General features: G+C 35.4%; 1 protein-coding gene and 1 long non-coding RNA gene across 2 annotated transcripts in view; one reads left to right on the top strand and one right to left on the bottom strand.

The window, feature by feature from the left end:
- LOC136041491 (uncharacterized) overlaps positions 1–11,346 on the top strand; it is a 43,298-nt gene extending 31,952 nt beyond the window's left edge. The window contains exon 3 of the long non-coding RNA XR_010621047.1: positions 11,155–11,346. This is a non-coding gene — a long non-coding RNA (uncharacterized LOC136041491). The remainder of the gene's footprint in view (positions 1–11,154) is intronic.
- Positions 1–13,450, bottom strand: part of LOC136041482 (glutamate receptor 1-like) — a 254,832-nt gene that overhangs the window by 95,751 nt on the left and 145,631 nt on the right. The window lies entirely within an intron of this gene.

Below are 13,450 nucleotides of genomic sequence, written 5' to 3'. Positions count from 1 at the left end.
CAACCGGAGCAGACAAAAACTACGGCTCGAACGCAACTGCTCCGGATCTTGATTGCAGTGCGCTCGAAATTGCAAAAACTGATTTTTTGACTCGTCTCCAATGTACTGCAACAGATATCCTCAGTATCGAAAAAGCCACTAGGCTTCAGAGAAATTCTATCGATAATAGCTGGATAGAATACAGAAAAAACAGAATTACAGCTTCCGTAGCTGGTGCTGTTTGTAAAAGGCGGTTGAAGACTGTGGGCTCATTAGTTCGGCAGCTGCTGTATCCCAGAAACCGCCAAACAAAGGCAATGGAGCATGGTCAGATGTATGAGCCTGTAGCTATTGCAGCTTTTGCAAAGAAAATGGGTTGCATTGTGAACTCTGCTGGGCTTTTCATTCACAAGGAATATGGGTTTCTAGGGGCCAGTCCGGACGGGATAGCAATTTTTCCTTCGGGTGAGAAGGCTCTTTTGGAGGTGAAGTGCCCTTTGACAGCAAAAGGGCTTACATTGGAAGAGTGGATAGCGCTTAAAAAAAAATACATGTCTAGAAAAGAAAGTTAATAGTGAAATAAAGCTGAAAAGAACACATGACTACTATTACCAAATTCAAATGCAATTGGAATGTTGTGACATTGATTTTGTATACTTTGTAATATTTTTAGGGGAAGAGGAATTATATTATGAAAAGATTGGTCGTGACCGTGAATTCTGGTCTAACAAAATGCTGCCAAATCTAAAAAAAATTTTATTTTGAGGCACTGTTACCCGAAATTGTCGACGGAAGGTTGCCAAGAAGTATGGAGATACGAGAACCGTTTATATAAATCCAACTGTGCTAGGTATGGGTAGTTATCATGTGTCATTACAGTCTTATCCGAATACAAATTCAGATATACAAATACTCAAGCAACAATCGAACTTTAGAATATTTTTTAATGAACCCGTATGGATAAGCTAAATAAAAAGAACAAGTTTTTTTTAACTGAAAGTAAGGAGCGACATTAAAACTTAAACGAACAGAAATCACTTCGCATATGAAAGGGGCTGCTCCCTTCTCAACGCCCCGCTCTTTACGCTAAAGTTTTTTACTGTTTTAAAAAGTAGAATTGAGAGAAAAAGAGTAAAACTTTAGCGTAAAGAGCGGGGCGTTGAGGAGGAAGCAGCCCCTTTCACATACGAAGTAATTTATATTCGTTTTAAGTTTTAATGTTGCTCCTTGCTTTCAGTTAAAAACATGTCTTTTTTTCATTTAATATCTGAACGTTTTTGAACTAATGCATGTTTTGACTTTGGCTCTCCACAGATGAATAATTAAAACGAAATTTCATATTTATATGGCTTTCTCATAATTTTGATAGAATCACTTTGAGAAAAAAGGAGCAGGGGAGGAGGCTTAGTTGCCCTCCAATGTTTTGGTTACTTAAAAAGGCAGCTAGAACTTTTAATATTTTACGAACGTTTTTGCTAGTAAAAGATCTACGTAACTTACGAGTTAGCTTACGTAACGAACTTCTGTATTCTGTTAGTGTTAAATTTTAATGCTGCTCCTTACTTTCAGTTGAAAAAACTGTATCATATTTATTTTTGTATTGTTCTATTTTGAAATAAGGCTAGAAAATCCTGCGCTCCCTTCATGGAAATTTTCTTCCCCCATGACAAATTCATCCATGGAAAGTTCCCCCAACATAACCCCCTGTTCTCAACCCCCCCCCCCCAACCAAAAATCCTCCTGAAAACGTCTTTACATTTCCCAATAACCATTACTATATAAACACTGATCAAAGTTTGTAACTTGTAGCCCCTTCCACGGGGATTCTGGTGGAATAAGTCGTCCCCAAAGACACAGTTATAAGGTTTTTCGACTATGCTGAATAAAATGGCTATCTCAGAATTTTAATTGGGTGACTGTGGGAAAATAATTAGCGTGGGAAGAGGCCTAGGTGCCCTCCAATTTTTTAGATCACTTAAAAAGGGTACTATATACTTCATTTTTTTATATATAATTCACTTGTATATAACTTCATTTCCGTTGGAATGAGCCCGCTCGCAACATTCTATGACAACTGGTTCGATATAATCACCCCTGGAAAAAAATCCTTATTTTTCCTGATAGAAGCTTAACACTTCCACGGTAGGGTTCCCTGACAGGCTGATTCGGATGGGTGTAATTTTGGTTTTATTACTTTTATTGGGTGTTTCCCTCTATTTTCTAAAATAAGGCAATTTTTCTTAGACTCGTAATTTTAGATAGGTATCTCATATATTTAAAGTCAGCATTAAAATGCGTTTTGTTCATGTAGCTATTGGTATCAAAAATCCGTTTTTTAGAGTTTTGGTTACTATTGAGCCGGGTCGCTCCTTAGTACACTTCGTTACCACGAACTTTTTGATAAAATGAAATAAATTTGTCACTTCGCTGCGAGCAATTATTTAAATTATATTTTTCTAAATAGGTCTGCATGAAGTAAAAACCCGAAAATATGTACTTTTTATTTGTAATTTCCACAATTTTATACCGCGTCTCCTGGCAAATAATGATGACCAGACCACAGGCACACACGCAGGCGAGGGATTCACCCACCTTAAATTTGTATAATGCTTAATTTTCTCAGCGAAATGTTTAATTTTCCTGTGTTTTCCTGGTATTTCTTTCGTAAGAGTTGAACCCCCCTCCTCCAAAAAAAAAATCTCGAATAATAATTTCTCTAATTTTCTCCTCGAATAATAGTTCTTTTCCAAATAAATATTCCTATTTACTTGTCGAATTACGAAGAATGAATATACATTAATCATAATTTTCAGTGAGAAACCCCTTGAGTTTAATGACGGCAGTGAAATCTGATAACCTTGAGTGTTTGTCGATTTGCCGCGATTGAAAAAGGACTGAAAAAGAGTATAATTTCTGGACGTTTGCGCGGCCTTAAGCAATGAAAAAGATAAGACATTTTATTTTAAAGGACGCGAAAAATGAGCATTAGTTATTAAACGGGTCATCAGAAAATGCAGAAAAAAGAAACGAATTCAACGATACAAAAGTATAGTAGTACAGTATTTTTGACAGAAACAAAAAAAAATGCGAGGGCATGGTCACAAAAAACGTACAAATACAATTAAGAACACACAGATACAATTAAATGATTCAATTGAACTTTTGATCAAAACGATTGAAGCCCATAACACCCTCACTATAGGTTATTCCCGCAGGAATAAACTGTGCCATATTCTTAATCAGAGTCAATGCTATAGCGTTGCCTATAGTAAAGGCCACACGGCTCCAATGCTTTACTATTTGTTTTTTTCCCAAAGGTGCATCACATGGAAGGGATCGTCGTATAAACTTCAGAGGGTATTCATTCAATTGGAAATTGAAAGTTCTAGTACTCTTTTATAGAATATAAAGTAATAAGAGGGCAACTAGCCCCTCCACACCCCTTTCCCCCAAATACATCTGATAAAAATTGAAATTGAGATAGCCATTTTGTTAAAAATAGTTCAAAGATCATATAACAAAAACTTTATTGTCAACACTACGCCCCAGGACGCGGGAAGAAGTTGTAAGTTATACTCTGGGGTCATATATGATTCTTATAGATCGAATGCTTGAATAAACCTCAGAGATGGCTCATTTGATTGGAAATTGAAAATTCTCGTTCACTTTTTAAGATTCAAAAGAGATCAGAGGGCAACTAGCCCTCCCACCATGCCTTTTTTCCATACCCATATGATAAAAATTTTGAGATAGTCATTTTGTTACAAATAGTTCAAACATCAGACTTTAAGACTCCGGCTTTGACGAAACCCCCCCATGGCCCGGGGCAGGCGTCTTAAGTTATGCCCTGGGGGGCAAACATAGTTATCATAGAAAGGATGCTCGTAAAAGCTCTAGAGAGGGCCCATATGATTGGAAATTGAAAGTTCTAATTTACTTTTTAAGAGTCAAAAGAGATGAGAGAAAAAAACTTGTCCCCCCTCCCGCGCCCTTTTTCTCCAAACCCAGCTGATAAAAATTTGGAGGGAGCCATTTTGTTAAAAATAGTTCAAAAATCAGATAGTAAAAAACTTCGGAGTCGAACAAAAACCCCCAGACGTCTTAAGTTATGCCCCGAGGGCATATAAGGTTTTAATGTAAGGGGAGGTTGTATAAACTTCAGAAGTGGCTGATTTGGTTGAAAATTGGAAGTTATAGCTATATTTTTTATTAGTCAAAAGGGATAGGAAGGTATTTTCCCCTCCCCACACACATCCTCTTTGTCGCAGATGCATCCGATCAAAATTGTGAGATTACCATTGGTTTGAACCAGTCCAACGATCACATAACAAAACTTCGGGGACGAAATAACCCCCCACCCTAAAGCCGGGGGAAGGGTTGTAACTAATGGTCTGGGTGAATATAAAGTTTTTATGGAAGAAGTGGTCGCATAAACCTCGGAGGGGACTCGGAGTTGATTAGAAACTGAAGATTGTAATTCTCTTTTAAGATTCGAACCGGTTGTGGCTAGCCTCCTGCCCCCGCCAACCATATTTTCTCTAAATGCATCCGATTGAATTTTTTATAAAGCCATTTTGTTCAAAATAGACCTAAGATCATATGACAAAGATTCCAGGGATAACACAGCCCACCAAAACCTGGGGCCAAGTGTTGTAAACTATGCATTGAGGGGCATACAAGGTTTTAATAGAAGATTTGATAGTATAAACTTCGGAAAGGTCTCATGCATTTGTAAATCGAGAAATGTAGTGCCCTTTATAAAAGTCAAAAGCGATCAAAGGGTAAGTAGCCCCTCACCCCACAAGGTCCACTTTTCCGTAAACACATCTGATCAAAATTTATAGATATCCATTTTGTTCAAAACAGTTTAAAGATGAAATAACAAAAACTCAGGGGTCGACACAGCTCTCCAAAGCCCGGGGGAAGAGTTGTAAGTTATCCCACGGCAAATAAATTTCTATGTAAGGGGTGGTTGTATAAACTTCAGAGGTGTCATTTGATTGGAAATTGATATTTCAATTTACCTTTTTAAGGGTCATAAAAAGCGATCGGCAGGCAAGTGCCCCCCCCCCCCCGCTTTTTCCCAAGCGCGTCCGATTAAAATTTTGAGATAGCCATTTTGTTTGAAATATTCCAACGATCAGATGAAAAAACTTCGGAATCTACATACCCCCCCTCCCGCAACCAGGGGGAAAGGTTGTAGCTTATGCCTTTGGGCATATAAAGTCTTCACGAAAAAGGTGGTTGCATAAACTCCGGAAGGGACTCAAATGACTAAGTATTGAAAGTTCTAGTTCCCTTTTTCAGAGCCAAAAGTGATCCGATGGCAACTAGCCTCCCCCCACCAACCCCAAAGCAATAAGGTTCCTTTTTTCTCCAGAGTATTCATATGCAAGGGGTGGTGTTCTAAACTTCAGAGGGGCTTATTCAATTGGAAGTAGTAATTTTTAGTGCTCTTTTAAAGAGTCAAACGCTATTGGAGGGCATCAACACCCCACCCTTTCCAAACCCTATTTTCCCCAAACGTATCCAATCAAAATTTTGAGATGGTCATTAGGTCCGAAATAGTCAAGAATTGAAGTAATTAAAATAATTATTCCTCGAGGGTTTACAAAACCTCCCACTACCCCTAAGATAAGGGATGTAAATAACGACGAAGACCACACTGCCTTTCCATCACAAACACCAACACAAGAGGAACAATAGGGAATTTCTCATGACAGTGGGAAACAAATTAGAATGAATATTTCGGCCCTATGTCCAAGGGCCGTCTTCAGCAATACAAATAAGAAAAAAACTTACAAAAGGAAAAAATCAATAAAACTAAAGTGAACAGTTTTTTAAAGCAGTCCCAGCATCCTTACCTCAGCGAAGTTCAACCAGGACTGATAAATAAATTGTGACGAAACGAGACAATTCATTGAAATGAAAGAAAATGATTTAAAAACACGTTTTTAATGCCAGCCTAGCTTTTTTCGCTGCTGATCTTGTAGGTCTATTTGTGACAGGTTCTGTGTTAATATCTATTGGTTTTTTAAAATATGTTGTAAGGTCATTTTTAATTAAATTTGTTTATAAAGCATTCAGTGAATATTCTCCTAATTCCCTATTTAAGGAAATATTATTATTAATCTTAGGTCTGATTTCAATTGCTTCTCGAACAACTTGCTTGATGCCTAGATCATTGCTAATAATGACGGATTCTTCAAAAAGTATTTTGAGGCTAGGATTTTCGAAAACATGGCTGCTTAAAGCAGAATAAAAAGAAACAGAAGTAATATTATTAGAATTCAGAGCTTTGGTGATATCATCTTCATGTTGTTGCAGGCGTTTCTCAAAATTCTGGTGGGTTCTCCCTACATAGAATTTACCACAGTCGCATGGTATTTGATAGACACCTCTTTGGCGAGTAACTGGAGTCTTATCTTTACCAGAATTTAGGAGATTTATGATTTTCAAATTATTGGTAAATACAACATACAGATTATTTGTGTGCATACTTTCTTAAGATTTCTAGTGATTTTTGGAATATATGGGATGTAAATTATGTTTTGGGGCTTATCGGGATTCTCATGATAAATTATCGTTAATTTTATGGGAGTGTCATTTCATTCTACGGTTAATTGTATTATTAATAAATAAAAGAGGATACCCATTTCCAAAATTATGTCCCTGATTAAGTCTAGTTCAGCTGTGATGTAGGAATCAGAACAAATGTTTAGGGCACGATCAACGAGAGATATTTCGACACCTTTTTTTAACTTGTGGGGGGTGGTTTGATTCAAAATGTAAATATCCAATGTTTTGTGTTGGTTTTCTGTAAATAGTAAAATTGAGTTCATCTAAGTTACGAATAATTAGAACATCTAGGAAAGAGATTTTATTTGTAATTTCAATTTCTAAGGTAAACTGTAAATTCCTATCATATGTATTAAGGTGATCTAAAAAAAAAACCTAAGTTCATTTTCCCCATAGTTCCAAGGTGAAATTACGTCATCCATGTAACGTCCCCAAAAGATATGTTTCAGAAAATATGAATTTAATGCCCAATTTTCAATATGTTCTTCATAAATATTAGTCAGTAACCCAGAGAGAGGCGCACCCATGGGTAAGCCATTTATTTGTTGGTAGAAAGAACTACGGAATTGGAAATACATTAAATGCTTGTTACAAAGTTTAACCAAGGTCATTAAAACGTCGCAATCTAATACTGTTGCTGAAACTTCTATTTAGTCATAATTTTCATTTATTTTATTTTCTAATAATTTCTCAGATTCTGCTACATTAATATTTGTATAAATAGATACAATGTCAAAGCTACTGATAATTGTATTTTCTGAAATATTTACGTTTTTGAGTTTTTCATCTAAATCAACCGAATTATATATATATAAGATTTTTGAGAAAAAATCAAAGATTTGAAGGCTGTACATAACCATTTTTCAATTTTGGAGGCAGGGGCTTTCGTACAAGCTACAATTGACCTTAAAGGAATGCCTGGCTTATGTAATTTTGGTAGACCATAAAATTTTGGCCAAAAGCTGCCTCGGGGGGAAATTTTATTATATAATTTTGGAGTAATTTTACCATTTTGTTTTAGATTTAATTCTTTTATAATTTTGTCAGCAAACTGATCAGTATGATTGTGAGTTATAGTTCTATATGTAGTTTCGCCATTTAGATGTACATAAATTTTTGTGTCGTAATCTTTTGTATCCATGACAACCAAAGAATTGCTTTTATCTGCTTTAGCTATAATAATAGACGGGTCTTTGCGGAGATTGGATACAATTCTTAGGTCGCGCAAATTATCTGGTTTTATATTGGCGGGAGGATTAGCCTTTTTTTTATTATTGTAAAGTGTATCAGTAAGACTAGCCCTAACTTCGTCTGGGTCGGAAATAGACGAATAAAATTTTCGCCATTATTAGCAATGGATAGGCATAAAGCAAGTAGTTCGAGAAGCAATTGAAATCAGACTTGATATTAATAATAATGTTTCCTTAAATAGGGATTTAGGCGAATATTCAGTGAATGCTCTATACACAAATTTAATTAATATCCCCGCTAACCCCGCTTCTTTAACTTAATATCTCCAAGACCTACTGACCCGAAGGAATTACTTGAACCATTCCTATTACCCTATCCCCTTTTCTTCAACTAATTCTACATGCTTTCCCTGCTTATCCTCCTTTGTCAACGTACACCCTAAGTAATAAACCTCATCCGCAACAGGTATGTTTTCCATTCCACGCCTAAATTCCTCTTTCTCCCCCTTCTCACTTCCCCTAAAGACCAAAACCGCTGATTTGCTAACAATACGTACTAACTTTTTCTCAAGTAAATATCCCTCTAAAATGTCCAAAAGTCTCTGCAGGTTTTTTGTTGAGTCAGCTAACAGATGTCATCAGCAAACATTAAAGCAAAAAAATAAAACCTTAGAACAAAATTAAACACTTCGTGTTCAAAATACGAAAAATAATTTCGACTAAAATGTTAAGAGGGCTGGTATTCACACATCAATTAAATAAAATTTACAAATCATGGATAAAATTAAGGTCCTAAAAAAGCTTTGTATTATGGAATTTTGTCGTTTTCCAATTAATGTTTAATTGTGAAAGCTCTTTAAAAAAAAGAAGAAAAACAATCCCAAGATTACAGCTCAATCTAATACTTTCATGACGAGCCTCAAAGAAGATTACATAATGAAAAGACGATAATATGTGTGTTATCGCCGAAAGATTGATACATTCGGTCGAATTTTGATATTGGAAATTATAGTATATGTCAAAAGACATACTAATTTCACTGGTAGTATTAACAATACAAATCACCCAAATAATGTATTATTTGACGAAACACGGACATTCAAGTTTTAGAAATTTTTTCTACATTTTCTTTTGCAAAAGGGAAAAATTGTCGTAAATTCATTCATCATTATAATAGAGAGGCATTTGAAGATAATTGAATGGATTTATTACGCTGTAAATGCGCGGTGCTCCTAAATGTATCATAGTAAGGAATATAAAACACCTTTTTCAAAATATATCATTTAAATACTAGTTACTGTCATGTACTTCCTGGCTGCAGGGCCTTGAGACGGAGATCAGCACCGCCGGTTCGGACCTTAAGGTTCTAGTGCCACATCCTTTACCCTTTTTTTGCTGCCATACCCAATTACAGCATTAAATAAAGCCACTAAATTAATTTAGTCCTTTAATCGATTCATTGTCAACATTCTTATTTCCCACCAAGCACGAATACAGGATTTATTTCGGAGAGGGGCGATAACATAAAAACTAATTATTCTTGATAATTTTGCATAAAAGGTGCCCAAAAACTTGGTTTCCATAGGATTTTTTTGGGGAGACCCCAATGCCTCTCCACCCTGCTTACGTACCTGACACCCATATAGGTAACATTCCATACCCTAAAATGTTCTTTTTGGTATATTAATTCGAAAAAATAGCCTTACTCCTTGCTTAGGAGTGTCTGCTAAAAATATCCATCCGAACAACCAAAATAAGATGACTTTCTTGAAGCCCACCACTTTCGTCGTATCAATGAATAAATAAGTGAAAAGAAGATTAGATGCCAACCTGCTTCGATTCAAAGACTCTTTGGTAGAATACGACCACTAACTTTGTACTTTAACGGCATCTTTTCTATTGGAGCAAAGCAGCAGTTAAGGCATATCTGACACGACCACTTTACTTGGCATCTAGCCATCTACTTATCTAGACTAATAGGGAATTAATGGCATCTCGGACAATCCTGCGTTCCTCCTCGCGTGAACACGAGCAGGACGATTTGTATCAAAGGCTGCAATAGCCTTTAATCTGGTATTAGTAGGTGGCTTCACCGCATGTTGGACAATATTTGAAATGACAGGGTGTATAATAGTACACATTACTGGGAACATTACTAAGGGCCACGCAAATTTTTGTTCCAATCCTTTTCTTTGGCACGCAATATGGGTTTGATTACATACTGAATAACATTTTGCCCGAGAGACGCTTATTACGGAGTCCAAATAAGAAGTTTTGAATTCCACCTTTTTAGCAGAATTCATGAATACTTAGAATCAGGTGGTATTTAACAAATTTTACTAATTTACTCCTAACCGAATTCATATATTCGGTACAAACAATGAATTACTCCAAAATTTCTCAAAATTAGAATATGAACACTGCACTTTATTCCAACTCTGTGTTTTATGTCCCCTTTTATTATCAAGTCTAAAATAGGCTATAAAAAACTGTATTAAACAGAAGTTTTAGCATACAATAAAAGAGAACCATTTGGACGACAAGTGACTTCCAAATTGGTCTATAGACATTCGAACGAGAGTAAAAACGAAAAATAACACTTTTTTTACTCTATCTAAAAGCAATTCTGATGCATAAAAAAAAACATCCTCATTGCATCCATTTAAAGATTAAATGTACTGAGTGAATTATGTAATTTGATGCCTTACAAAATATCACAAATCTATAAGACAATCATGCCATTATAGAGGCGAAGACAAAACTTCAGTTCGTCTACATGATTTTTAGGTCGGCCATTCAGAGTGAATATTTATTTTGTGAATAAAATTTGAAGGCTAAGAATTTTGACGTAATACAGCGGGAGAGGGAATAGCGATGCCCAGGCAAAAAAGGCATGGACAATTTGGTTGTCCTTATAGTTAGCTGATTGTGTGTTTGATTTTTAAAATGACTTAAGAACTTTCAATTTCTGATCGGACGACTCCCCTTCCAAGTTTGCAACCACTTGCTCGATATGAAGGAGCCAAAGAAAAATAATGCAATGGAAACCCGTCGCTCTTTTCATGAATGGAAATACTGCGTAAAATATGTTTTACAAAAAAAAGCCTGAATTTGTTTTTGGGGATTCAAGAAAAAGTTTCCCTTTAAGCACAACAGAAATGTAAAAAGTCCATATAAGAGCAATAAGAATTATTTATTTTATCTTTGAAGGTATTTGAGCACTATAGCACACAAAAAAGTAGTTTATGTGTGAAAATGTATAAATGCTTCAAAACGCAGTTATATTTTATGTAATAGGTTAGAAAACTATTCCGTTATTTTATTTGCAGTGATATAACTACTTAAATAGATATTTATGTAAATATAAAAGTATTTAAGTATGTAGCTAAATAAAATGCTTTTGCAGCACTACTCTTTGTCCTTCAAATTTACCGCTGATGTTACAAATCTTAGTACCAGACTAGATGGCGACAAATCTTTGTATCACTGGTGAAGAATTTCACATTGCTTGAATTGATGCTCGATTTGTAAAGAGTATTGAACTTTTGTACATATCTCTTGCAGATTTAGCTGGTCAAAAGAACAAGTACTTGATTTATTAAAGCTATCTAGCGATTTTTTAGTACATCAATTGACAGCTCTCGCTCGTATTCATGTGCTTCTTCTTTTGATCTGGTTTTCAATTAGATCAGTGAAAAAAGAGCATGTCCAAAAGCATTAACACTGACATGTCCAAAAGAGCTTGAAACTGGATAGGAACTAAAGGATCCTACTACACACATTTATAAGGGTTCCATCACCTGCGTTCCATAGTTTTTCCGAAATCAGATGATTTTCAAAGTTTTTCTTCAATAAATCTCTCAATTCCCACAAAATTATAGCGGCATTCAGCTTTTTTTGCTGTTTAAAAGAGTACCCCGCTTTGCCAAAAAAATTATTTCCCCATAAGCATTAGAGGTAGGAATTTGGACTTGAAGAAGAATCATTGAACTGCATGTGTGTTAGGGAAGAAATTGATGGCAAGCAATGTTTTAACGCAAAGCAATCAGGACCCTAAGGAAAGATGTAAGTGCCAGACAATAAATTCTCTTCACCAATAAGAACAAGAATACAAATTTTGATAGTAAATTATCCTACGTAATCTCACACACGCCCCGGAGCCATCAATAAACTTTTTCATGAATTAGACTACATTCAGGGCCGATGACAGCTAAATTTTGGCTCTGAGGTATGCCCCTCCCATCTCTCACTAAATCTTCGTTCTCATAATCAATGCAAACTAGGTCAGCAGGCTGTACAAGTGGATATAGGAATAGGAAACAACAAGCTGTAACATTTCCCAAACTGTGATCTCCATATCGATTCCATTTTACTTTCGATCTCCGTTTCCATTCGTTTCCATTTCGATATCCATTCCAATCTTCATTTCCATTCGTATACCCTAGCGTAGTGATTTTCAAACTATTTTTTTCGGAACTTACGGAACACATCTTTTTGATTTTTAATTTATTTCTTAAACTAGGAGTCACAGACGTAATAGGCCCAGAATTGTGTGGTTTGTTGTACATTTCGATATAACTGTATGGTATGTGGACCTTTGAGGATGTGGTATTTTTCTATGTGGATTTCGTGTTTAGATGGGAGGGTAAATAACATAGGGAGCAATCATAAAATTATTCACAGATTATATGAAAATATGGAGCAGATTGTGTCTCCCTAGTAAGACTATCAAGTTTTCTATTCACTTGAAAAATTAAGTCACAAAAATGGAAACATATTTTGTTTTTTGCTTAAATAAAAAATAAAACTAATAGTTCAAACTTCTTAATTAACAAAATTTAGAAAAAATGCCTTTTGAGCCTCAAGTTCCTGGGATTTCGCTTTTCGCGAAGATCTTGTTCTCTATCGGTGTTTTATTCTGATCAGCTTTGTAATCCAGTCAGTATACATTAACTTTATGAATTACCTGAAGCAAATTAAGTTTAAACACAAGAAAAGAGGGGCTAAAAAAAAAATAAAAAAAATCTCTTATTATTTGAGGCCCGATCAAATAGCCAGGTATATGCTAGTCTAAGAATATTCTAAATAATTATACAACACTGTTAATAGTGTTCTAAGATGTCAGATTGGCGGAGTGGCGCTGGCTACCGATCTGTATCGTCTATAGTGTTCTAAGAATTCTTGACAGCCAAGTCTAGGGCTAAGAAGGTTATGAAGAGAGTAAAAGCTTTTTTCCCGTTAAGGTATATGCAGTCTAATTTTGCCTGCATTGAATATATTATTTTTAATATTGTTTTCAGATTTCTTGTGCCATGGGATTACCTGTTGTCAACGTCTTTATATGAAAATTAGCAAAAAGTCATCATTCTAAAAGAAAACGAAAAACACTTACTTTCATCTCTTCTAATTCTGACCAATTTAATGCATTTTGCAGTTTCTTTGAGGTACGGCCTTAGATCAACTACACTTTTAGCTATGTCTCTCAAATATATCTAATGAAAGGAATTTTTACAATTCTTTTTAATCATTTGAATTATTTAGTTCTGACTATTCGCTCAGTGATGTCGCTTAAAAGGCCAAGAGTACCCAAGAGTACTCTTAAGGCTATAGTTCAAAAAATAAATGCCAAACTCAGAGCATTTTTTCGTTGTTTCTCATTCCAATTCATTTTCTTTTTCTTTATAAACTACCGATCTTCTTTT

The sequence above is a fragment of the Artemia franciscana genome, chromosome 2 (genome assembly GCF_032884065.1).
Source record: "Artemia franciscana chromosome 2, ASM3288406v1, whole genome shotgun sequence".
NCBI lineage: Eukaryota > Metazoa > Arthropoda > Branchiopoda > Anostraca > Artemiidae > Artemia > Artemia franciscana.
This window is presented reverse-complemented; position numbering and strand designations above follow the sequence as displayed.